The 24,005-nt window shown below is 32.5% G+C and overlaps 1 long non-coding RNA gene across 1 annotated transcript; it reads left to right on the top strand.

Annotated features, from left to right (window-relative positions):
- Window positions 1-1,529: 1,529 nt before the first annotated feature.
- Window positions 1,530-22,447, top strand: LOC127735628 (uncharacterized). Its single transcript, XR_007998525.1, has 4 exons — window positions 1,530-4,532; window positions 8,670-11,115; window positions 15,352-19,725; window positions 22,350-22,447. It is a non-coding gene; the product is annotated as an uncharacterized LOC127735628 (long non-coding RNA).
- The last annotated feature ends 1,558 nt before the right edge of the window (window positions 22,448-24,005 follow it).

Here is a 24,005-nt window from a genome sequence, read left to right as displayed (position 1 = left end):
AGCATTTTATTTAAATTTGTCTACATTAAGGTCCAAAGGGTCCAAAATTAAACTTAGTTTGATTTTAACAAACATTGAATTCTTTTGGTACTTTGATATGCTGAATCTAAACATGTGTTTAGATTTTTGATTATGGGACCAGTTTTCAAGTTTGTCCAAGTTGGGGTCCAAAATTAAACTTTGTTTGATTTCAACAAAAATTGAATATATGAGGTTCTTTGATATGCTGATTCTAACCATGTATTTTGATTTTGGACATTGGACCATAATAGGTAAATTAAAAAAATTGAAGTTCTTAGACCACATTCTTTCTGTGTCAGAAACCTATGCTGTGTCAAATATTTAATCACAATCCAAATTCAGAGCTGTATCAAGCTTGAATGTTGTGTCCATACTTGCCCCAACTGTTCAGGGTTCGACCTCTGCGGTCGTATCAAGCTGCGCCCAGCGAAGCATTTTATCTTGAATATTATTATAGATAGAGATAAATTGTAAACAGCAATAATGTACAGCAAAGTAAGATCTACAAATAAGTCACATGACCAAAATTGTCAATTGACCCCTTAAGGAGTTATTGCCCTTTATAGTCAATTTTTTACAATTTTCATAAATTTTGTAAATTTTTGTAAATTTTTACAAAATATTTTCCACTGTAACTACTGAGCCAAGTTCATTATAGATAGAAATAATTGTAAGCAGCAAGAATGTTCAGTAAAATAAGATAATACAAACACATCACCATCACCCAAACACATTTTTATACGACCGCAAAAAAATTTTTGTGGTCGTATATTGGTATGACGTTGGCGTCGTCGTCGTCCGGCGTCGTCGTCGTCGTCGTCGTCGTCGTCCGGCGTCGTCCGAAGACACATTGGTTTTCGCACTCTAACTTTAGTTTAAGTGAATGGATCTTTATGAAATTTTACCACAAGGTTCAATACCACAAAAGGAAGGTTGGGATTGATTTTGGGGGTTATGGTAATAACAGTAAAGGAATTAGGGGCCAAAAAGGGGCCAAAAATAAGCATTTTTGTAACTTCCAGACATAACTTGTGTGTTAGTGTATGGATCTCTCTGACATTGTACCACAAGGTTCCATATCACTAAAGGAATGCTGGGATTGATTTTGGAGGTAATTGCCTCCAAATTTTAGGAATTAGGGGCCAAAAAAGGGGCAAAAAACAAGCATTTTTCTAGTTTCATGACAATAACTTGTGTGTAAGTGTATGGATCTTTCTGAAATTGTACTACAAGGTTCCATATCACAAAGGGAAAGCTGGGTTTGAGTTTGGGGGTAATTGCCCTAAACGTTTAGGAATTTGGGGCCAAAAAGGGGCCAAAAAACACATTTTTTTCTAGTTTCCAGACAATAACTTGTGTTCAATGAAGTTAGATCAAGTCCGCATTTTGTTCCAGTCTGATGATTTAGTCCAGAGTTATGGACCATAACTCTGGACCATATCTAATGTTAGAGTACTATGTTAAACCATATGTCTGTACAAAGGGAGATAACTCATTTTTCATTGATGAATCATAAGGGGGGCGGGGGTCAAAAAAGGGGTAATTTTTTTTTTTCCTTTTTTTTTTGTTTAAAATTTACATTTTAAGTTAGTTATTTTTTATCACGAAGAGAAAGTAGGAATTGAGTTTTGGGGTTAATTGCTCAAACATTTATGAATAAGGGGCCAAATATTGGTCGAAAATAAGGATTTTTTTAGTTTGCAACAAAAACTTGTGTTCAAGTGTATGGATCTCTGTGAAATTGTATTGCAATGTACCATACCACAAATTGAAGGTTGTGATTGAGGTGGGGGATGATGAATCAAAAGGGGGTTGAAAAAATGTGTGGGGGGTAGGATTTTTTTTTTTCCTTTTTTTTTTCTTTAAAATTTTCCATTTAAAGATGGTTGTTTCAGATTTATATATGAAAGAAAATAATAATGATACGGTTATATATCATGAGGAATTGAAATTTAAAATTATGTATATTGGAAATTTAGGTTACATTGGAAAGTAATAATTGGCTTTGGGGAGGCGGGGGGTGGTTATGGCTCTAATGTTTAAGGAATAAGGGGAAAAAAGGTTAAAAAACAAGGGTTTCCATTTTAATAGACAAATAATTGAGTAAAGAACATTATTTAAAAGCAGTGTAAGGTTGGTAATTCAAACTCATTTAAATATCTCATCTACACTGCTTTTAAATTATGTAAATTGGAAATTTGCCAATAACTTTATTGTTAATAAATGCATTGGAAATTTGCCAACAATTTTAGTGTAATAAACTTCATTGGAAATTTGCCAATATAAAATTTTGCTGATGAAGGTTTTTTGTTTACCTTTAGCCTTGACTATGAAGTCATTTTCTATTTTTATAGCCTTATGATGTAGTTGAATTATTTAATACTTTTATGATGTGTTTAAATGGGGTTTTATCATGTTTATGGTTGCAAATTTATTGTTTTAGTATAATAAACTCCATTTAAAATTTGCCAATAAAAAAAAGTTTTGTTTATTTTTAGCTATGATTATGATGTCATTTTCTATTTTACTTTTATGGTTGCAAAGAAATTTTTATTTTTAGATATTACTGTTAAATGATGCTGATTAAGGTTTTTGCTATGTTTAGCCATGACTATGATGTCATTTTCTATTTTAATATCTGTTATGATGTATTTAAATGGGCTTTTATGGTTACAAAGGAATTTTATTTTTATACGACCGCAAAAAAATTTTTGTGGTCGTATATTGGTATGACGTTGGCGTCGTCGTCGTCGTCGTCGTCGTCGTCGTCCGGCGTCGTCGTCCGGCGTCGTCGTCCGAATACACAATAGTTTTCGCACTCTAACTTTAGTTTAAGTGAATGGATCTCAATGAAATTTTACCATAAGGTTCAATACCACAAAAGGAAGGTGGGGATTGATTTTGGGGGTTATGGTACTAACAGTTAAGGAATTAGGGGCCAAAAGGGGCCAAAAATAAGCATTTTTGTAACTTCCAGACATAACTTGTGTGTAAGTGTATGGATCTCTCTGACATTGTACCACAAGGTTCCATATCACAAAGGGAATGCTGGGATTGATTTTGGGGGTAATTGCCTCCAAATTTTAGGAATTAGGGGCCAAAAAGGGGCAAAAAACAAGCATTTTTCTAGTTTCATGACAATAACTTGTTTGTAATTGTATGGATCTTTATGAAATTGTACTACAAGGTTCCATATCACAAAGGGAATACTGGGATTGATTTTTGGGGTAATTTCCTCCAAATTTTAGGAATTAGGGGCCAAAATGGGGCAAAAAACAAGCATTTTTATACGACCGCAAAAAAATTTTGTGGTCGTATATTGGTATGACGTTGGCGTCGTCGTCGTCGTCGTCGTCGTCGTCGTCGTCCGGCGTCGTCGTCGTCGTCCGGCGTCGTCGTCCGAATACATATTGGTTTTCGCACTCTAACTTTAGTTTAAGTGAATGGATCTTTTTGAAATTTGACCATAAGGTTAAATACCACAAAAGGAAGGTTGGGATTGATTTTGGGGGTTATGGTACCAACAGTTAAGGAATTAGGGGCCAAAAAGGGGCCAAAAATGAGCATTTTCTAGTTTCCAGACAATAACTGTGGAACGGTGTATGGATCTCTCTGAAATTATACTACAAGTTTCCATACCACAAAGGGATGGTTAGGATTTGCTTTGGGGGGTTATGGCTCAAACCGTTTAGGAATTAGGGGCAAAAAAGGGGGAAAAACAAGGTTGTCCTGGTTAATGGACAAATACTTTAGTACAAAACATAATTTAAAGCAGTGTAAGGGAGATAAATCAAATACATCATTGAAATTATCTCCCTTACACTGCTTTTAAATTATGTATAAAGTAATGGTTAATGAACAATAAAGATAATCTAAAACAGTGTAAGGGAGGTAATCAAAATACAACGTTTTGGTTACTTCCCTTACACTGCTTTTAAATTATGTTTAAAGAAATGCATATTTATAAAGGAAGACCAGTAAAAATATCTGCAAATGTTTTCATCTTTTTTTTTTACAAAAAAATCCATATGAAAGATTTGACACTATATTTTTATTAATTCTATTATAAAATAGATTAAGTTAGCACTATGGTAAATTTAAATGGGTAATTATGGTTGCCAACTCCTTTGGAAATTTGAATTGAGATTATGACCATATCTTGAGGGAAAGAATTTTTTTGGGGGAAAAAGGGGGGGGGGGGATAAAAAGAAATTGTGGGGGGCCAATTTTTTCTCATTTCAGATTTCAGAAATTAAAAAGAATTATTCTTCAAATATTATTTTTTTTTCAAATTTCAAATATTGAAAAATTTCAAGAAGTAATCTTTAATTGCACAGTATGGCGCATTAGATTTGTAAAATCTTTGATCACATTTATTTATTTGTTACGCTGAATCTAACAGTGTATTTAGATTTTTAATTTTGGGTCCAGTTTTCAAATTGGTCTACATTAATGTCCAAAGGGTCCAAAATTAAACTTTGATTGATTTTAGCAAAAATTGAATATATGAGGTTCTTTGATATGCTGAATCTAAACATGTATTTAGATTTTTGATTTTTGTCCCAGTTTTCAAGTTGGTCCAAATTGGGGTCCAAAATTAAACTTTGTTTGATTTCAACAAAAATTGAATATATGGGGTTCTTTGATATGCTGAATCTAACCATGTATTTAGATTTTTTATTTGTGGACCCCATCATCTAATTGGTTCATATTGAGGTCAAAAGGGTCCAAAATTAAACTTTGTTTGATTTCATCTAAAATTGAATTATTGGGGTTCTTTGATATTCCAAATCTAACCGTGTATTTAGATTTTTAATTTTGGGTCCTGTTTTTTAAATTGGTCTACATTGAGGTCCAAAGGGTCCAAATTAAACTTAGTTTGATTTTAACAAAAATTGAATTCTTGGGGTTCTTTGATTTGCTGAATCTAAACATGTGTTTAGATTTTTGATTATGGGCCCAGTTTTCAAGTTGGTCCAAGATAGGGTCCAGTATTTAAACTTTGTTTGATTTCAACAAAAATTGAATATATGGGGTTCTTTGATATGCTGAATCTAAACATGTATTTAGATTTTTGATTATGGGCCCAGTTTTCAAGTTGGTCCAAATTGGGGTCCAAAATTAAACTTTGTTTGATTTCAACAAAAATTGAATATATGAGGTTCTTTGATATGCTGAATCTAACCATGTATTTAGATTTTTTATTTGTAGGCCCCGCTATCAAATTGGTTCATATTGAGGTCAAAAGGGTCCAAAATTAAACTTTGTTTGATTTCATCGAAAATTGAATTATTGGGGTTCTTTGATATGCCAAATCTAACCGTGTTTTTAGATTTTTAATTTGGGTCCCGTTTTTTAAATTGGTCTTCATTGAGGTCCAAAGGGTCCAAAATTAAACTTAGTTTGATTTTAACAAAAATTGAATTCTTGGGGTTCTTTGATATGCTGAATCTAAACATGTGTTTAGATTTTTGATTATGGGCCCAGTTTTCAAGTTGGTCCAAGTTGGGGTCCAAAATTATACTTTTTTGGATTTCAACAAAAATTGAATATATGGGGTTCCTTGATATGCTGAATCTAACCATGAATTTAGATTTTTTATTTGTGGGCCCCGCTATCAAATTGGTTCATATTGAGGTCAAAAGGGTCCAAAATTAAACTTTGTTTGATTTCATCAAAAATTGAATTATTGGGGTTCTTTGATATTCCAAATCTAACCGTGTATTTAGATTTTTAATTTTAAGTCCCGTTTTTTAAATTGGTCTACATTAAGGTCCAAAGGGTCCAAAATTAAACTTAGTTTGATTTTAGCAAAAATTGAATTCTTGGGGTTCTTTGATATGCTGAATCTAAACATGTGTTTAGATTTTTGATTATGGGCCCAGTTTTCAAGTTTGTCCAAGTTGGGGTCCAAAATTAAACTTTGTTTGATTTTAACAAAAATTGAATATATGGGGTTCTTTGATATGCTGAATCTAACCATGTATTTTGATTTTGGACATTGGACCATAATAGGTAAATTAAAAAAATTCAAGTTCTTAGACCACATTCTTTCTGTGTCAGAAACCTATGCTGTGTCAAATATTTAATAACAATCCAAATTCAGAGCTGTATCAAGCTTGAATGTTGTGTCCATACTTGCCCCAACTGTTCAGGGTTCGACCTCTGCGGTCGTATCAAGCTGCGCCCCAGCGAAGCATTTTATTCTAGTTTCATGACAATAACTTGTTTGTAAGTGTATGGATCTTTATGAAATTGTACTACAAGGTTCCATATCACAAAGGGAAGGCTGGGATTGATTTTGGGGGTTTTCCCTCAAAATTTTAGTAATAAGGGGCCATAAAAGGGCAAAAAAAACATGCATTTTTCTAGTTTCAGGACAATAACTTGTGTGTAAGTGTATGGATCTTTATGAAATTGTACTGCAAGGTTCCATATCACAAAGGGAAAGCTGGAATTGAGTTTGGGGGTAATTGCCCTAAACGTTTAGGAATTTGGGGCCAAAAAGGGGCCAAAAAACAAGCATTTTTCTAGTTTCCAGACAATAACTTGTGTTCAAGTGTATGAATCTCTCTGAAATTGTACTGCAAGGTACCATACCACAAAGGGAAAGCTGGGATTGAGTTTGGGGGTGATGAATCATAAGGGGGTTCAAAAAATTGGGGGGGATTTTTTTTTTCATTTTTTTTCTTTAACATTTTCCATTTTAAATTAGTTATTTCTGATTTATATATAAAAGCAAATAATAATGATATGGTTTGAATAGGCATACATGTGAACCTCCCGACGGGAGTACAATAATCCCGTTTTCAGGGGTCTCCTCCCGACCTCTCGTTGAAGAGGAAAAAATCCCGTGTATGAAATTTTTCATGAATGAAAAATTTCTGCCCAACATATCATCTCAGGCATCTGGTGTAACTGACATTACCTGAAGTTATATTTTACCTGTAAATCAATTAACATGCATAATTATATGGCTTCACTTGTCAGCTTGGGTGTCAAACATCATGGTAATCAACGATTTTTACCTCAGGCTAACTGCCGTTGTGTAACAAAAACTGTGTATTTATTGGGTTACTTCCCTTGATTTATCCTGTTTTAAGTTACTTTCCTTTTAATAATGAAAATTTTTAAAAGAATATAAATAAAATATAAATTGAACAAATAATCATAAAAGGATGGTTATTAAATGATTTTAAATGTCTTAGGACAAATAAAAAAATAATAATTTGAAAATTATTTGAGGATTCTATACTTCCTTTCAAGGCTTAAATTGAAATTTATATAATAACTATGACCCTAATTTTACAGAAAGAATGATTTTCTGAGTTTGCAAATAAAAACTATTTGCAAGAGAATAAAAACAAAAAAAAAACATATTTGCAGATAGCTAAACAAATGTTCTGGTTGCAATGATTGTTTTTATACGACCGCAAAAAAATTTTGTGGTCGTATATTGGTATGACGTTGGCGTCGTCGTCGTCGTCGTCGTCGTCGTCGTCGTCCGGCGTCGTCGTCGTCGTCCGGCGTCGTCGTCCGAATACATATTGGTTTTCGCACTCTAACTTTAGTTTAAGTGAATGGATCTTTTTGAAATTTGACCATAAGGTTAAATACCACAAAAGGAAGGTTGGGATTGATTTTAGGGGTTATGGTACCAACAGTTAAGGAATTAGGGGCCAAAAAGGGGCCAAAAATGAGCATTTTCTAGTTTCCAGACAATAACTGTGGAACGGTGTATGGATCTCTCTGAAATTATACTACAAGTTTCCATACCACAAAGGGATGGTTAGGATTTGCTTTGGGGGGTTATGGCTCAAACCGTTTAGGAATTAGGGGCAAAAAAGGGGGAAAAACAAGGTTGTCCTGGTTAATGGACAAATACTTTAGTACAAAACATAATTTAAAGCAGTGTAAGGGAGATAAATCAAATACATCATTGAAATTATCTCCCTTACACTGCTTTTAAATTATGTATAAAGTAATGGTTAATGAACAATAAAGATAATCTAAAACAGTGTAAGGGAGGTAATCCAAATACAACGTTTTGGTTACTTCCCTTACACTGCTTTTAAATTATGTTTAAAGAAATGCATATTTATAAAGGAAGACCAGTAAAAATATCTGCAAATGTTTTCATCTTTTTTTTTTACAAAAAAATCCATATGAAAGATTTGACACTATATTTTTATTAATTCTATTATAAATTAGATTAAGTTAGCACTATGGTAAATTTAAATGGGTAATTATGGTTGCCAACTCCATTGGAAATTTGAATTGAGATTATGACCATATCTTGAGGAAAAGAATTTTTTTGGGGGAAAAAGAGGGGGGGGGGATAAAAAGAAATTGTGGGGGGCCAATTTTTTCTCATTTCAGATTTCAGAAATTAAAAAGAATTATTCTTCAAATATTATTTTTTTTTCAAATTTCAAATATTGAAAAATTTCAAGAAGTAATCTTTAATTGCACAGTATGGCGCATTAGATTTGTAAAATCTTTGATCACATTTATTTATTTGTTATGCCGAATCTAACAGTGTATTTAGATTTTTAATGTTGGGTCCAGTTTTCAAATTGGTCTACATTAATGTCCAAAGGGTCCAAAATTAAACTTTGTTTGATTTTAGCAAAAATTGAATATATGAGGTTCTTTGATATGCTGAATCTAAACATGTATTTAGATTTTTGATTTTTGGCCCAGTTTTCAAGTTGGTCCAAATTGGGGTCCAAAATTAAACTTTGTTTGATTTCAACAAAAATTGAATATATGGGGTTCTTTGATATGCTGAATCTAACCATGTATTTAGATTTTTTATTTGTGGACCCCGTTATCTAATTGGTTCATATTGAGGTCAAAAGGGTCCAAAATTAAACTTTGTTTGATTTCATCTAAAATTGAATTATTGGGGTTCTTTGATATTCCAAATCTAACCGTGTATTTAGGTTTTTAATTTTGGTTCCTGTTTTTTAAATTGGTCTACATTGAGGTCCAAAGGGTCCAAAATTAAACTTAGTTTGATTTTAACAAAAATTGAATTCTTGGGGTTCTTTGATTTGCTGAATCTAAACATGTGTTTAGATTTTTGATTATGGGCCCAGTTTTCAAGTTGGTCCAAGATAGGGTCCAGTATTTAAACTTTGTTTGATTTCAACAAAAATTGAATAAATGGGGTTCTTTGATATGCTGAATCTAAACATGTATTTAGATTTTTGATTATGGGCCCAGTTTTCAAGTTGGTCCAAATTGGGGTCCAAAATTAAACTTTGTTTGATTTCAACAAAAATTGAATATATGAGGTTCTTTGATATGCTGAATCTAACCATGTATTTAGATTTTTTATTTGTGGGCCCTGCTATCAAATTGGTTCATATTGAGGTCAAAAGGGTCCAAAATTAAACTTTGTTTGATTTCATCGAAAATTGAATTATTGGGGTTCTTTGATATGCCAAATCTAACCGTGTTTTTAGATTTTTAATTTGGGTCCCGTTTTTTAAATTGGTCTTCATTGAGGTCCAAAGGGTCCAAAATTAAACTTAGTTTGATTTTAACAAAAATTGAATTCTTGGGGTTCTTTGATATGCTGAATCTAAACATGTGTTTAGATTTTTGATTTTGGGCCCAGTTTTCAAGTTGGTCCAAGTTGGGGTCCAAAATTAAACTTTTTTTGATTTCAACAAAAATTGAATATATGGGGTTCTTTGATATGCTGAATCTAACCATGAATTTAGAATTTTTATTTGTGGGCCCCGCTATCAAATTGGTTCATATTGAAGGTCAAAAGGGTCCAAAATTAAACTTTGTTTGATTTCATCAAAAATTGAATTATTGGGGTTCTTTGATATTCCAAATCTAACCGTGTATTTAGATTTTTAATTTTAAGTCCCGTTTTTTAAATTGGTCTACATTAAGGTCCAAAGGGTCCAAAATTAAACTTAGTTTGATTTTAGCAAAAATTGAATTCTTGGGGTTCTTTGATATGCTGAATCTAAACATGTGTTTAGATTTTTGATTATGGGCCCAGTTTTCAAGTTTGTCCAAGTTGGGGTCCAAAATTAAACTTTGTTTGATTTTAACAAAAATTGAATATATGGGGTTCTTTGATATGCTGAATCTAACCATGTATTTTGATTTTGGACATTGGACCATAATAGGTAAATTAAAAAAATTCAAGTTCTTAGACCACATTCTTTCTGTGTCAGAAACCTATGCTGTGTCAAATATTTAATAACAATCCAAATTCAGAGCTGTATCAAGCTTGAATGTTGTGTCCATACTTGCCCCAACTGTTCAGGGTTCGACCTCTGCGGTCGTATCAAGCTGCGCCCCAGCGAAGCATTTTATATAGAATATGAAGTAAAAAATTTAAAGAACATACTGGAAAAAAACAATGTTAGATTGAACATGTAGAATATAAAGATGGAGAAACTTTATAAGTACAAGGGTACTATAAACATAATAAATTGGATGGAAAGTTGAAGAAAACACACTTTAAAAGACCATTTTTACAGCACACGGTTACATTTACAACAAAATTAATGTCGATTAAAAACCTCCTGATCTGAGTCCTAATCTCCTGACCAAAATTTCCCAATCTCCTGATCTGAGTTTCACAGTCCATCACATGTATGAATAGGTAAATTGAAAATTTTTAAGTTCTTAGACCACTTTCATTCTGTGTCAGAAACCTATGCTGTGTCAAATATTTAATTACAATCCAAATTCAGTGCTGTATCAAGCTTGAATGTTGTGTCCATACTTGCCCCAACTGTTCAGAGTTCGACCTCTGCGGTCGTATCAAGCTGCGCCCCAGCGGAGCATTTTATTAGATATTACTATAAAATGTTGCTGATGCTGATTAAGGATTTTGTTTATTTTTAGCCATGACTATGATGTCATTTTATATTTTAATACCTTTATGATGTAATTTCCATTTTTATACAACCGCAAAAAAATTTTGAGGTCGTATATTGGTATGACGTTGGCGTCGTCGTCGTCGTCGTCGTCGTCCGGCGTCGTCGTCCGAATACACAATGGTTTTCGCACTCTAACTTTAGTTTAAGTGAATGGATCTCTATGAAATTTTACCATAAGGTTCAATACCACAATAGGAAGGTGGGGATTGATTTTGGGGGTTATGGTACCAACAGTTAAGGGCCAAAAAGGGGCCGAAAATAAGCATTTTTGTAACTTCCAGACATAACTTGTGTGTTAGCATATGGATCTCTTTGACATTGTACCACAAGATTCCATATCACAAAGGGTCAATGCTTGGATTGATTTTGGGGTTAATTGCCTCAAAATTTTAGGAATAAGGGGCCAAAAGGGGGCAAAAAACAAGCATTTTCTAGTTTCATGACAATAACTTGTGTGTAAGTGTATGGATCTTTCTGAAATTTTACTACAAGGTTCCATTTTACAAAGGGAAAGCTGGAATTGAGTGTTGTGGTAATTGCCCAAAACGTTTAGTAATAAGGGGCCTAAAAAGGGGTTTAAAATAAGCATTTTTTAGTTTCTAGACAATAACTTGTGTTCAAGTGTATGGATCTCTCTAAAATTGTATTACAAGGTACCATACCACAAAGGCAAGGCTGTTATTGAGCTTGGTTTGGGGGGAAAGGGGGGTGGGGGTGATGAATCATAAGGGGGGCGGGGGTCAAAAAAGGGGTAATTTTTTTTTTTCCTTTTTTTTTTTGTTTAAAATTTACATTTTAAGTTAGTTAGAGGGGGGGGGGGGGGGGTTGGTTATGGCTCTAATGTTTAAGGAATAAGGGGAAAAAAGGTTAAAAAACAAGGGTTTCCATTTTAATAGACAAATAATTGAGTAAAGAACATTATTTAAAAGCAGTGTAAGGTTGGTAATTCAAACTCATTTAAATATCTCATCTACACTGCTTTTAAATTATGTAAATTGGAAATTTGCCAATAACTTTATTGTTAATAAATGCATTGGAAATTTGCCAACAATTTTAGTGTAATAAACTTCATTGGAAATTTGCCAATATAAAATTTTGCTGATGAAGGTTTTTTGTTTACCTTTAGCCTTGACTATGAAGTCATTTTCTATTTTTATAGCCTTATGATGTAGTTGAATTATTTAATACTTTTATGATGTGTTTAAATGGGGTTTTATCATGTTTATGGTAGCAAATTTATTGTTTTAGTATAATAAACTCCATTTAAAATTTGCCAATAAAAAAAATTTTTGTTTATTTTTAGCTATGATTATGATGTCATTTTCTATTTTACTTTTATGGTTGCAAAGAAATTTTTATTTTTAGATATTACTGTTAAATGATGCTGATTAAGGTTTTTGCTAGGTTTAGCCATGACTTTGATGTCATTTTTATACGACCGCAAAAAAATTTTGAGGTCGTATATTGGTATGACGCTGGCGTCGTCGTCGTTGTCGTCCGGCGTCGTCGTCCGAATACACAATGGTTTTCGCACTCTAACTTTAGTTTAAGTGAATGGATCTCTATGAAATTTTACCATAAGGTTCAATACCACAATAGGAAGGTGGGGATTGATTTTGGGGGTTATGGTACCAACAGTTAAGGAATAAGGGGCCAAAAAGGGGCCGAAAATAAGCATTTTTGTAACTTCCAGACATAACTTGTGTGTTAGCATATGGATCTCTTTGACATTGTACCACAAGATTCCATATCACAAAGGGTCAATGCTGGGATTGATTTTGGGGTTAATTGCCTCAAAATTTTAGGAATAAGGGGCCAAAAGGGGGCAAAAAACAAGCATTTTTCTAGTTTCATGACAATAACTTGTGTGTAAGTGTATGGATCTTTCTGAAATTTTACTACAAGGTTCCATTTCACAAAGGGAAAGCTGGAATTGAGTGTTGTGGTAATTGCCCAAAACGTTTAGTAATAAGGGGCCTAAAAAGGGGTTTAAAATAAGCATTTTTTAGTTTCTAGACAATAACTTGTGTTCAAGTGTATGGATCTCTCTAAAATTGTATTACAAGGTACCATACCACAAAGGCAAGGCTGTTATTGAGCTTGGTTTGGGGGGAAAGGGGGGTGGGGATGATGAATCATAAGGGGGGCGGGGGTCAAAAAAGGGGTAATTTTTTTTTTTCCTTTTTTTTTGGTTTAAAATTTACATTTTAAGTTAGTTATTTTTTATCACGAAGAGAAAGTAGGAATTGAGTTTTGGGGTTAATTGCTCAAACATTTATGAATAAGGGGCCAAATATTGGTCGAAAATAAGGATTTTTTTAGTTTGCAACAAAAACTTGTGTTCAAGTGTATGGATCTCTGTGAAATTGTATTGCAATGTACCATACCACAAATTGAAGGTTGTGATTGAGGTGGGGGATGATGAATCAAAAGGGGGTTGAAAAAATGTGTGGGGGTAGGATTTTTTTTTTTCCTTTTTTTTTCTTTAAAATTTTCCATTTAAAGATGGTTGTTTCAGATTTATATATGAAAGAAAATAATAATGATACGGTTATATATCATGAGGAATTGAAATTTAAAATTATGTATATTGGAAATTTAGGTTACATTGGAAAGTAATAATTGGCTTTGGTGGGGGGGGGGGGGGGGGGGGGTTATGGCTCTAATGTTTAAGGAATAAGGGGAAAAAAGGTTAAAAAACAAGGGTTTCCATTTTAATAGACAAATAATTGTGTAAAGAACATTATTTAAAAGCAGTGTAAGGTTGGTAATTCAAACTCATTTAAATATCTCATCTACACTGCTTTTAAATTATGTAAATTGGAAATTTGCCAATAACTTTATTGTTAATAAATGCATTGGAAATTTGCCAACAATTTTAGTGTAATAAACTTCATTGGAAATTTGCCAATATAAAATTTTGCTGATGAAGGTTTTTTGTTTACCTTTAGCCTTGACTATGAAGTCATTTTCTATTTTTATAGCCTTATGATGTAGTTGAATTATTTAATACTTTTATGATGTGTTTAAATGGGGTTTTATCATGTTTATGGTTGCAAATTTATTGTTTTAGTATAATAAACTCCATTTAAAATTTGCCAATAAAAAAAATTTTTGTTTATTTTTAGCTATGATTATGATGTCATTTTCTATTTTACTTTTATGGTTGCAAAGAAATTTTTATTTTTAGATATTACTGTTAAATGATGCTGATTAAGGTTTTTGCTATGTTTAGCCATGACTATGATGTCATTTTCTATTTTAATATCTGTTATGATGTATTTAAATGGGGTTTTATGGTTACAAAGGAATTTTATTTTTAGATATTACTATAAAATGTTGCTGATGCTGATTAAGGATTTTGTTTATTTTTAGCCATGACTATGATGTCATTTTCTATTTTGATACCTTTATGATGTAATTTCCATTTTTAGATATTACTGTTAAATGATGCTGATTAAGGGTTTTTATACGACCGCAAAAAATTTTGAGGTCGTATATTGGTATGACGTTGTCGTCGTCGTCGTCGTCGTCGTCGTCGTCGTCCGGCGTCGTCGTCCGAATACACAATGGTTTTCGCACTCTAACTTTAGTTTAAGTGAATGGATCTCTATGAAATTTTACCATAAGGTTCAATACCACAATAGGAAGGTGGGGATTGATTTTGGGGGTTATGGTACCAACAGTTAAGGAATTAGGGGCCAAAAAGGGGCCGAAAATAAGCATTTTTGTAACTTCCAGACATAACTTGTGTGTTAGCATATGGATCTCTTTGACATTGTACCACAAGATTCCATATCACAAAGGGTCAATGCTGGGATTGATTTTGGGGTTAATTGCCTCAAAATTTTAGGAATAAGGGGCCAAAAGGGGGCAAAAAACAAGCATTTTTCTAGTTTCATGACAATAACTTGTGTGTAAGTGTATGGATCTTTCTGAAATTTTACTACAAGGTTCCATTTCACAAAGGGAAAGCTGGAATTGAGTGTTGTGGTAATTGCCTAAAACGTTTAGTACTAAGGGGCCTAAAAAGGGGTTTAAAATAAGCATTTTTTAGTTTCTAGACAATAACTTGTGTTCAAGTGTATGGATCTCTCTAAAATTGTATTACAAGGTACCATACCACAAAGGCAAGGCTGTTATTGAGCTTGGTTTGGGGGGAAAGGGGGGTGGGGATGATGAATCATAAGGGGGGCGGGGGTCAAAAAAGGGGTATTTTTTTTTTTCCTTTTTTATACGACCGCAAAAAAATTTTTGTGGTCGTATATTGGTATGACGTTGGCGTCGTCGTCGTCCGGCGTCGTCGTCGTCGTCGTCGTCGTCCGGCGTCGTCCGGCGTCGTCCGAAGACACATTGGTTTTCGCACTCTAACTTTAGTTTAAGTGAATGGATCTTTATGAAATTTTACCACAAGGTTCAATACCACAAAAGGAAGGTTGGGATTGATTTTGGGGGTTATGGTAATAACAGTAAAGGAATTAGGGGCCAAAAAGGGGCCAAAAATAAGCATTTTTGTAACTTCCAGACATAACTTGTGTGTTAGTGTATGGATCTCTCTGACATTGTACCACAAGGTTCCATATCACTAAAGGAATGCTGGGATTGATTTTGGGGGTAATTGCCTCCAAATTTTAGGAATTAGGGGCCAAAAAAGGGGCAAAAAACAAGCATTTTTCTAGTTTCATGACAATAACTTGTGTGTAAGTGTATGGATCTTTCTGAAATTGTACTACAAGGTTCCATATCACAAAGGGAAAGCTGGGTTTGAGTTTGGGGGTAATTGCCCTAAACGTTTAGGAATTTGGGGCCAAAAAGGGGCCAAAAAACACATTTTTTTCTAGTTTCCAGACAATAACTTGTGTTCAAGTGTATGGATCTCTCTGAAATTGTACTGCAAGGTACCATACCACAAAGGGAAGGCTGGGATTGAGTTTGGGGGTGATGAATCATAATGGGGGTTCAAAAAATTTTGGGGGGGGGATTTATTTTTTTTTCCTTTTTTTTCTTTTTTTCCTTTTTTGTTTCTTTTAAAATTTTCCATTTTAAGTTGGTTATTTCTGATTTATATTTAAAATCAAATAATAATGATATGGTAGGAGATACACACCAAACAGGATGTGTAAATTATTATATAATAAGTATTGTGCAATAGCAAGAAATTTTCAATTGCACAGTATTGCACAATAGCAAGAAATCTTCAATTGCACAGTATTGCGCAATAGCAAGAAATCTTCAATTGCACAGTATTGCGCAATAGCAAGAAATATCCAATAGCACAATATTGCGCAATAGCAAGAAATTGTCAATTGTACAGTATTGCGCAATAGCAAGAAATATTTAATAGCACAGGATTGTGCAAAAGAAGATACTTCCTATAAATTGCTTATTTCTTGACCAATTTCAATGGGGTTTTATTCTTGATTTCATGGGGTTCTTTAATATGCTGAATATAACCGTGTATTTAGTTTATGGATTTTGGGCCCCGTTTTTAAATTGGTCCACATTGAGGTCCAAAGGGTCCAAAATTAAACTTTGTTTGATTTCATCAAAAATTGAATTATTGGGGTTCTTTGATATGCCGAATCTAACTGTGTATTTAGATTCTTAAATTTTGGTTCCGTTTTCAAATTGGTCTACATTAAGGTCCAAAGGGTCCAAAATTAAACTTAGTTTGATTTTAACAAAAATTGAATTCTTAGGGTTCTTTGATATGCTGAATCTAAACATGTATTTAGATTTTTGATTATGGGCCCAGTTTTCAAGTTGGTCCAAATCGGGGTCCAAAATTAAACTTTGTTTGATTTCAACAAAAATTGAATATATGGGGTTCTTTGATATGCTGAATCAAACCATGTATTTAGATTTTTGATTTTTGGGCCCCGTTATCAACTTTGTCCACATTGAGGTCCAAAGGGTCCAAAATTAAACTTTGTTTGATTTCATCAAAAATTGAATTATTGGGGTTCTTTGATATGCCGAATCTAACCGTGTATTTAGATTCTTAATTTTTGGTTCCGTTTTCAAATTGGTCTACATTAAGGTCCAAAGGGTCCAAAATTAAACTTAGTTTGATTTTAACAAAAATTGAATTCTTAGGGTTCTTTGATATGCTGAATCTAAACATGTATTTAGATTTTTGATTATGGGCCCAGTTTTCAAGTTGGTCCAAATCGGGGTCCAAAATTAAACTTTGTTTGATTTCAACAAAAATTGAATATATGGGGTTCTTTGATATGCTGAATCTAACCATGTATTTAGATTTTTGATTTTTGGGCCCCGTTATCAACTTTGTCCACATTGAGGTCAAAAGGGTCCGAAATTAAACTTTGTTTGATTTCATCAAAAATTGAATTCTTGGGGTTCTTTGATATGCTGAATCTAACCATGTATTTAGATTTTGGATATTGGACCATAATAGGTGAATGTCCAATTTAAAATTTTTAAGTTCTTAGACCACATTCAATCTGTGTTAGAAACCTATGCTGTGTCAAATATTTAATCACAATCCAAATCCAAAGCTGTATCAAGCTTGAATGTTGTGTCCATACTTCCCCCAACTGTTCAGGGTTCGACCTCTGCGGTCGTATCAAGCTGCGCCCTGCGGAGCATTTTATTTTTTGTTTAAAATTTACATTTTAAGTTAGTTATTTTTTATCACGAAGAGAAAGTAGGAATTGAGTTTTGGGGTTAATTGCTCAAACATTTATGAATAAGGGGCCAAATATTGGTCGAAAATAAGGATTTTTTTAGTTTGCAACAAAAACTTGTGTTCAAGTGTATGGATCTCTGTGAAATTGTATTGCAATGTACCATACCACAAATTGAAGGTTGTGACTGAGGTGGGGGATGATGAATCAAAAGGGGGTTGAAAAAATGTGTGGGGGGTAGGATTTTTTTTTTTCTTTAAAATTTTCCATTTAAAGATGGTTGTTTCAGATTTATATATGAAAGAAAATAATAATGATATGGTTATATATCATGAGGAACTGAAATTTAAAATTATGTATATTGGAAATTTAGGTTACATTGGAAAGTAATAATTGGCTTTGGGGGGGGGTGGTGGTGGTTATGGCTCTAACGTTTAAGGAATAAGGGGAAAAAAGGTTAAAAAACAAGGGTTTCCATTTTAATAGACAAATAATTGAGTAAAGAACATTATTTAAAAGCAGTGTAAGGTTGGTAATTCAAACTCATTTAAATATCTCATCTACACTGCTTTTAAATTATGTAAATTGGAAATTTGCCAATAACTTTATTGTTAATAAATGCATTGGAAATTTGCCAACAATTTTAGTGTAATAAACTTAATTGGAAATTTGCCAATATAAAATTTTGCTGATGAAGGTTTTTTGTTTACCTTTAGCCTTGACTATGAAGTCATTTTCTATTTTTATAGCCTTATGATGTAGTTGAATTATTTAATACTTTTATGATGTGTTTAAATGGGGTTTTATCATGTTGATGGTTGCAAATTTATTGTTTTAGTATAATAAACTCCATTTAAAATTTGCCAATAAAAAAAATTTTGTTTATTTTTAGCTATGATTATGATGTCATTTTCTATTTTACTTTTATGGTTGCAAAGAAATTTTTATTTTTAGATATTACTGTTAAATGATGCTGATTAAGGTTTTTGCTATGTTTAGCCATGACTATGATGTCATTTTCTATTTTAATATCTGTTATGATGTATTTAAATGGGGTTTTATGGTTACAAAGGAATTTTATTTTTAGATATTACTATAAAATGTTGCTGATGCTGAATAAGGATTTTGTTTATTTTTAGCCATGACTATGATGTCATTTTCTATTTTAATACCTTTATGATGTAATTTCCATTTTTAGATATTACTGTTAAATGATGCTGATTAAGGGTTTTTTGCTATGTTTAGCCATGACTATGATGTCATTTTCTATTTTAATATCTTTATGATGTATTTAAATGGGCTTTTATGGTTACAAAGGAATTTTATTTTTAGATATTACTTTAAATGTTGCTGATTAAGGATTTTTGTTTATTTTTAGCCATGACTATGATGTCACTTTCTATTTTAATACCTTTATGATGTATTTAAATGGGCTCCCATGTATTTAGATTTTTGATTATTTATACATGTTACCAAATTGGTCCACATTGAACAAAAACGGTCCAAATTTCAACTTTATTACATTACATCAAACATTGAATTCTACATATTCTTTGATATATTGAAATTAACAAACAATTTAGTTTATGGATATTCCACCATAATAGGTAAATTAAATTTTTTCCAGTTCTTACACCACATTCATCCTGTGTCAGAAACCTATGCTGTGTCAAATATTTAATGACAATCCAAAGTCATAGCTGTATCAAGCTTGAATTTTGTGTCCATACTTGCCCCAACTGTTCAGGGTTCGACCTCTGCGGTCGTATCAAGCTGCGCCCCAGCGAAGCATTTTATCTATTTTAATATCTGTTATGATGTATTTGAATGGGCTTTTATGGTTACAAAGGAATTTTATTTTTAGATATAACTATAAAATGTTGCTGATGCTGATTAAGGATTTTGTTTATTTTTAGCCATGACTATGATGTCATTTTCTATTTTAATACCTTTATGATGTAATTTCCATTTTTATACGACCGCAAAAAAATTTTGTGGTCGTATATTGGTATGACGTTGGCGTCGTCGTCGTCGTCGTCGTCGTCGTCGTCGTCGTCCGGCGTCGTCGTCCGAATACACAATGGTTTTCGCACTCTAACTTTAGTTTAAGTGAATGGATCTCTATGAAATTTTACCATAAGGTTCAATACCACAATAGGAAGGTGGGGATTGATTTTGGGGGTTATGGTACCAACAGTTAAATAATTAGGGGCCAAAAAGGGGCCGAAAATAAGCATTTTTGTAACTTCCAGACATAATTTGTGTGTTATTGTATGGATCTCTTTGACATTGTACTACAAGATTCCATATCACAAAGGGTCGATGATGGGATTGATTTTGGGGTTAATTTCCTCGAAATTTTAGGAATAAGGGGCCAAAAGGGGGCAAAAAACAAGCATTTTTCTAGTTTCATGACAATAACTTGTGTGTAAGTGTATGGATCTTTCTGAAATTTTACTACAAGGTTCCATTTCGCAAAGGGAAAGCTGGAATTGAGTTTTGTGGTAATTGCCCAAAATGTTTAGTAATAAGGGGCCTAAAAAGGGGTGAAAAATAAGCATTTTTTAGTTTCTAGACAATAACTTGTGTTCAAGTGTATGGATCTCTCTAAAATTGTATTACAAGGTACCATACCACAAAGGCAAGGCTGTTATTGAGCTTGGTTTGGGGGGGAAGGGGGGGGGTGATGAATCATAGGGGGGGGGGGGGGGTCAAAAAAGAGGTAATAATTTTTTTTTCGTTTAAGGAATAAGGGGAAAAAAGGTTAAAAAACTAGGGTTTCCATTTTAATAGACAAATAATTGAGTAAAGAACATTATTTAAAAGCAGTGTAAGGTTGGTAATTCAAACTCATTTAAATATCTCACCTGCACTATGTTTGAATTATGTAAATTGGAAATTTGCCAATTATTTTAGTATAATAAACTTCATTGGAAATTTGCCAATATAAAATTTTGCTGATGAAGGTTTTTTGTTTACCTTTAGTCTGACTATGATGTCATTTTCTATTTTAATAGCCTTATGATGTAGTTAAATTTTTTTTAATACTTTTATGATGTATTTTAATGCGCTTTTATGGTTGCAAATTTATTGTTTTAATATAATAAACTCCATTGGAAATTTACCAATAGTTTGTTTATTTTTAGCTATGACTATGATGTCATTTTCTATTTAATTTTAAGGTTACAAATTAATTTCAGTTTTAAATATTATTGTAAAATGTTTGCCCAAAACATTTATTAATAAGTGGCCAAAAAAGGGGGCAAAAATAAGCATTTTTTTAGTTTCCAGACATTAACTTGTGTTCAAGTGTATGGATTTCTCTGAAATTGTACTTAAAGGTACCATACCACAAAGGGAAGTGGGTCAAAAAAATTTTTTGGGGGGGGGATTTTTTTTCCTTTTTTTTTTCTTTAAAATTTTCCATTTTAAGTTGGTTAATTCTGATCACAAAGAGAAAGTTGGAATTGAGTTTGGGGGATAATTGCTCAAATGTTTAGGAATAAGGGGCTAAAAAAGGGGTTAAAAATAAGCATTTTTTTTTAGTTTCCAACAATTAATTGTGTTTAAGTAATTGGATCTCTGTGAAATTGTACTGCAAGGTACCATACCACAAACTGAAGGCTGGGATTGAGTTTGGGGGGGCGTGATGTGTGAAAATTTTCCACTTAAAGTTGGTTAATTATTTCTGATTTAGATATAAAAGCAAATAATAATGATGTGGTTTGATTTTATCAAAAACTTAAATTGAAGTTATGTATATTGTAAATTTAGGTTACATTGGAATTTAAGAATTGGCTTTGGGGTAGGGTTATGGCTCAAACCTTTAAATAATAAGGGAAAAAAAGGTGAAAAAACAAGGGTTTCCAGGTTAATAGACAAATAAGTACAAAACATTATTTAAAAGCAGTGTAAGGTTGGTAATTCAAACTCATTTAAATATCTCACTTACACTGCTTTTAAATTATGTAAATTGACAATTTGCCAATAACTTTATTGTTAATAAATGCATTGGAAATTTGCCAACAATTTTAGTATAATAAACTTCATTGGAAATTTGCCAATATAAAATTTTGCTGATGAAGGTTTTTTGTTTACCTTTAGCCTTGACTATGAAGTCATTTTCTATTTTTATAGCCTTATGATGTAGTTGAATGTAGTTGAATTATTTAATACTTTTATGATGTGTTTAAATGGGGTTTTATGGTTGCAAATTTATTGTTTTAGTTTAATAAACTCCATTTAAAATTTGGTAATAAAAAAAATTTTTGTTTATTTTTAGCTATGATTATGATGTCATTTTCTATTTTACTTTTATGGTTGCAAAGAAATTTTTATTTTTAGATATTACTGTTTAATGATGCTGATTAAGGTTTTTGCTATGTTTAGCCATGACTATGATGTCATTTTCTATTTTAATATCTGTCATGATGTATTTAAATGGGCTTTTATGGTTACAAAGGAATTTTATTTTTAGATATTACTGTAAAATGTTGCTGATTAAGGATTTTGTTTATTTTTAGCCATGACTATGATGTCATTTTCTATTTTAATACCTTTATTATGTAATTTCCATTTTTATACGACCGCAAAAAAATTTTTGTGGTCGTATATTGGTATGACGTTGGCGTCGTCGTCGTCGTCGTCGTCGTCGTCGTCGTCCGGCGTCGTCGTCGTCGTCCAGCGTCGTCGTCCGAATACGCATTAGTTTTCGCACTCTAACTTTAGTTAAAGTGAATGGATCTCTGTGAAATTTTACCATAAGGTTCAATACCACAAAAGGAAGGTGGGGATTGATTTTGGGGGTTATGGTACCAACAGTTAAGGAATTAGGGGCCAAAAAGGGGCCAAAAATAAGCATTTTTTTGTTTCCAGACAATAACTGTGGAACAGTGTATGGATCTCTCTGAAATTATACTACAAGTTTCCATACCACAAAGGGATGGTTAGGATTTGCTTTGGGGGGTTATGGCTCAAACCGTTTAAGAATTAGGGGCAAAAAAGGGGGAAAAACAAGGTTGTCCTGGTTAATGGACAAATACTTTAGTACAAAACATAATTTAAAGCAGTGTAAGGGAGATAAATCAAATACATCATTGAAATTATCTCCCTTACACTGCTTTTAAATTATGTATAAAGTAATGGTTAATGAACAATTAAGATAATTTAAAACAGTGTAAGGGAGGTAATCCAAATACAACGTTTTGGTTACTTCCCTTACACTGCTTTCAAATTATGTTTAAAGAAATGCATATTTATAAAGGAAGACCAGTAAAAATATCTGCAAATGTTGCATCTTTTTTTTTTACAAAAAAATCCATATGAAAGATTTGACACTATATTTTAAATTCTATTATAAAATAGATTAAGTTAGCACTATGGTAAATTTAAATGGGTAATTATGGCTGCAAATTCCATTGGAAATTTGAATTGAGATTATGACCATATCTTGAGGGAAAGAATTTTTTGGGGGAAAAGGGGGGGGGGGGGGGGGGGGGGGGGTAAAAAGAAATTGTGGGGGTCAATTTTTTCTCATTTCAGATTTCAGAAATTTATTCTTCAAATATTGTTTTTTTTCAAATTTCAAATATTGAAAAATTTCAAGAAGTAATCTTTAATTGCACAGTATGGCGCATTAGATTTGTAAAATCTTTGACCACATTTATTTATTTGTTATGCCGAATCTAACCGTGTATTTAGAGTTTTAATTATGGGTCCAGTTTTCAAATTGGTCTACATTAAGGTCCAAAGGGTCCAAAATTAAACTTTGTTTGATTTTAACAAAAATTGAATATATGGGGTTCTTTGATATGCTGAATCTAAACATGTATTTAGATTTTTGATTTTTGGCCCAGTTTTCAAGTTTGTCCAAATTGGGGTCCAAAATTAAAATTTGTTTGATTTCAACAAAAATTGAATATATGAGGTTCTTTGATATGCTGAATCTAACCATGTATTTAGAATTTTTTATTTGTGGGCCCCGCTATCAAATTGGTTCATATTGAGGTCAAAAGGGTCCAAAATTAAACTTTGTTTGATTTCATCAAAAATTGAATTATTGGGGTTCTTTGATATGCCAAATCTAACCGTGTATTTAGATTTTTAATTTTGGGTCCCGTTTTTTAAATTGGTCTACATTAAGGTCCAAAGGGTCCAAAATTAAACTTAGTTTGATTTTAACAAAAATTGAATTTTTGGGGTTCTTTGATATGCTGAATCTAAACATGTGTTCAGATTTTTGATTATGGGCTCAGTTTTCAAGTTGGTCCAAGTTGGGGTCCAAAATTAAACTTTGTTTGATTTCAACAAAAATTGAATATATGGGGTTCTTTGATATTCTGAATCTAAACATGTATTTAGATTTTAGATTTTTGGCCCAGTTTTAAAGTTGGTCCAAATTGGGGTCCAAAATTAAACTTTG

Source organism: Mytilus californianus, unplaced genomic scaffold (assembly GCF_021869535.1).
Source record: "Mytilus californianus isolate M0D057914Y unplaced genomic scaffold, xbMytCali1.0.p SCAF_3, whole genome shotgun sequence".
NCBI lineage: Eukaryota > Metazoa > Mollusca > Bivalvia > Mytilida > Mytilidae > Mytilus > Mytilus californianus.
Note: the sequence above shows the minus strand (reverse complement) of the source record. Positions and strands in the feature narration are given on the sequence as shown.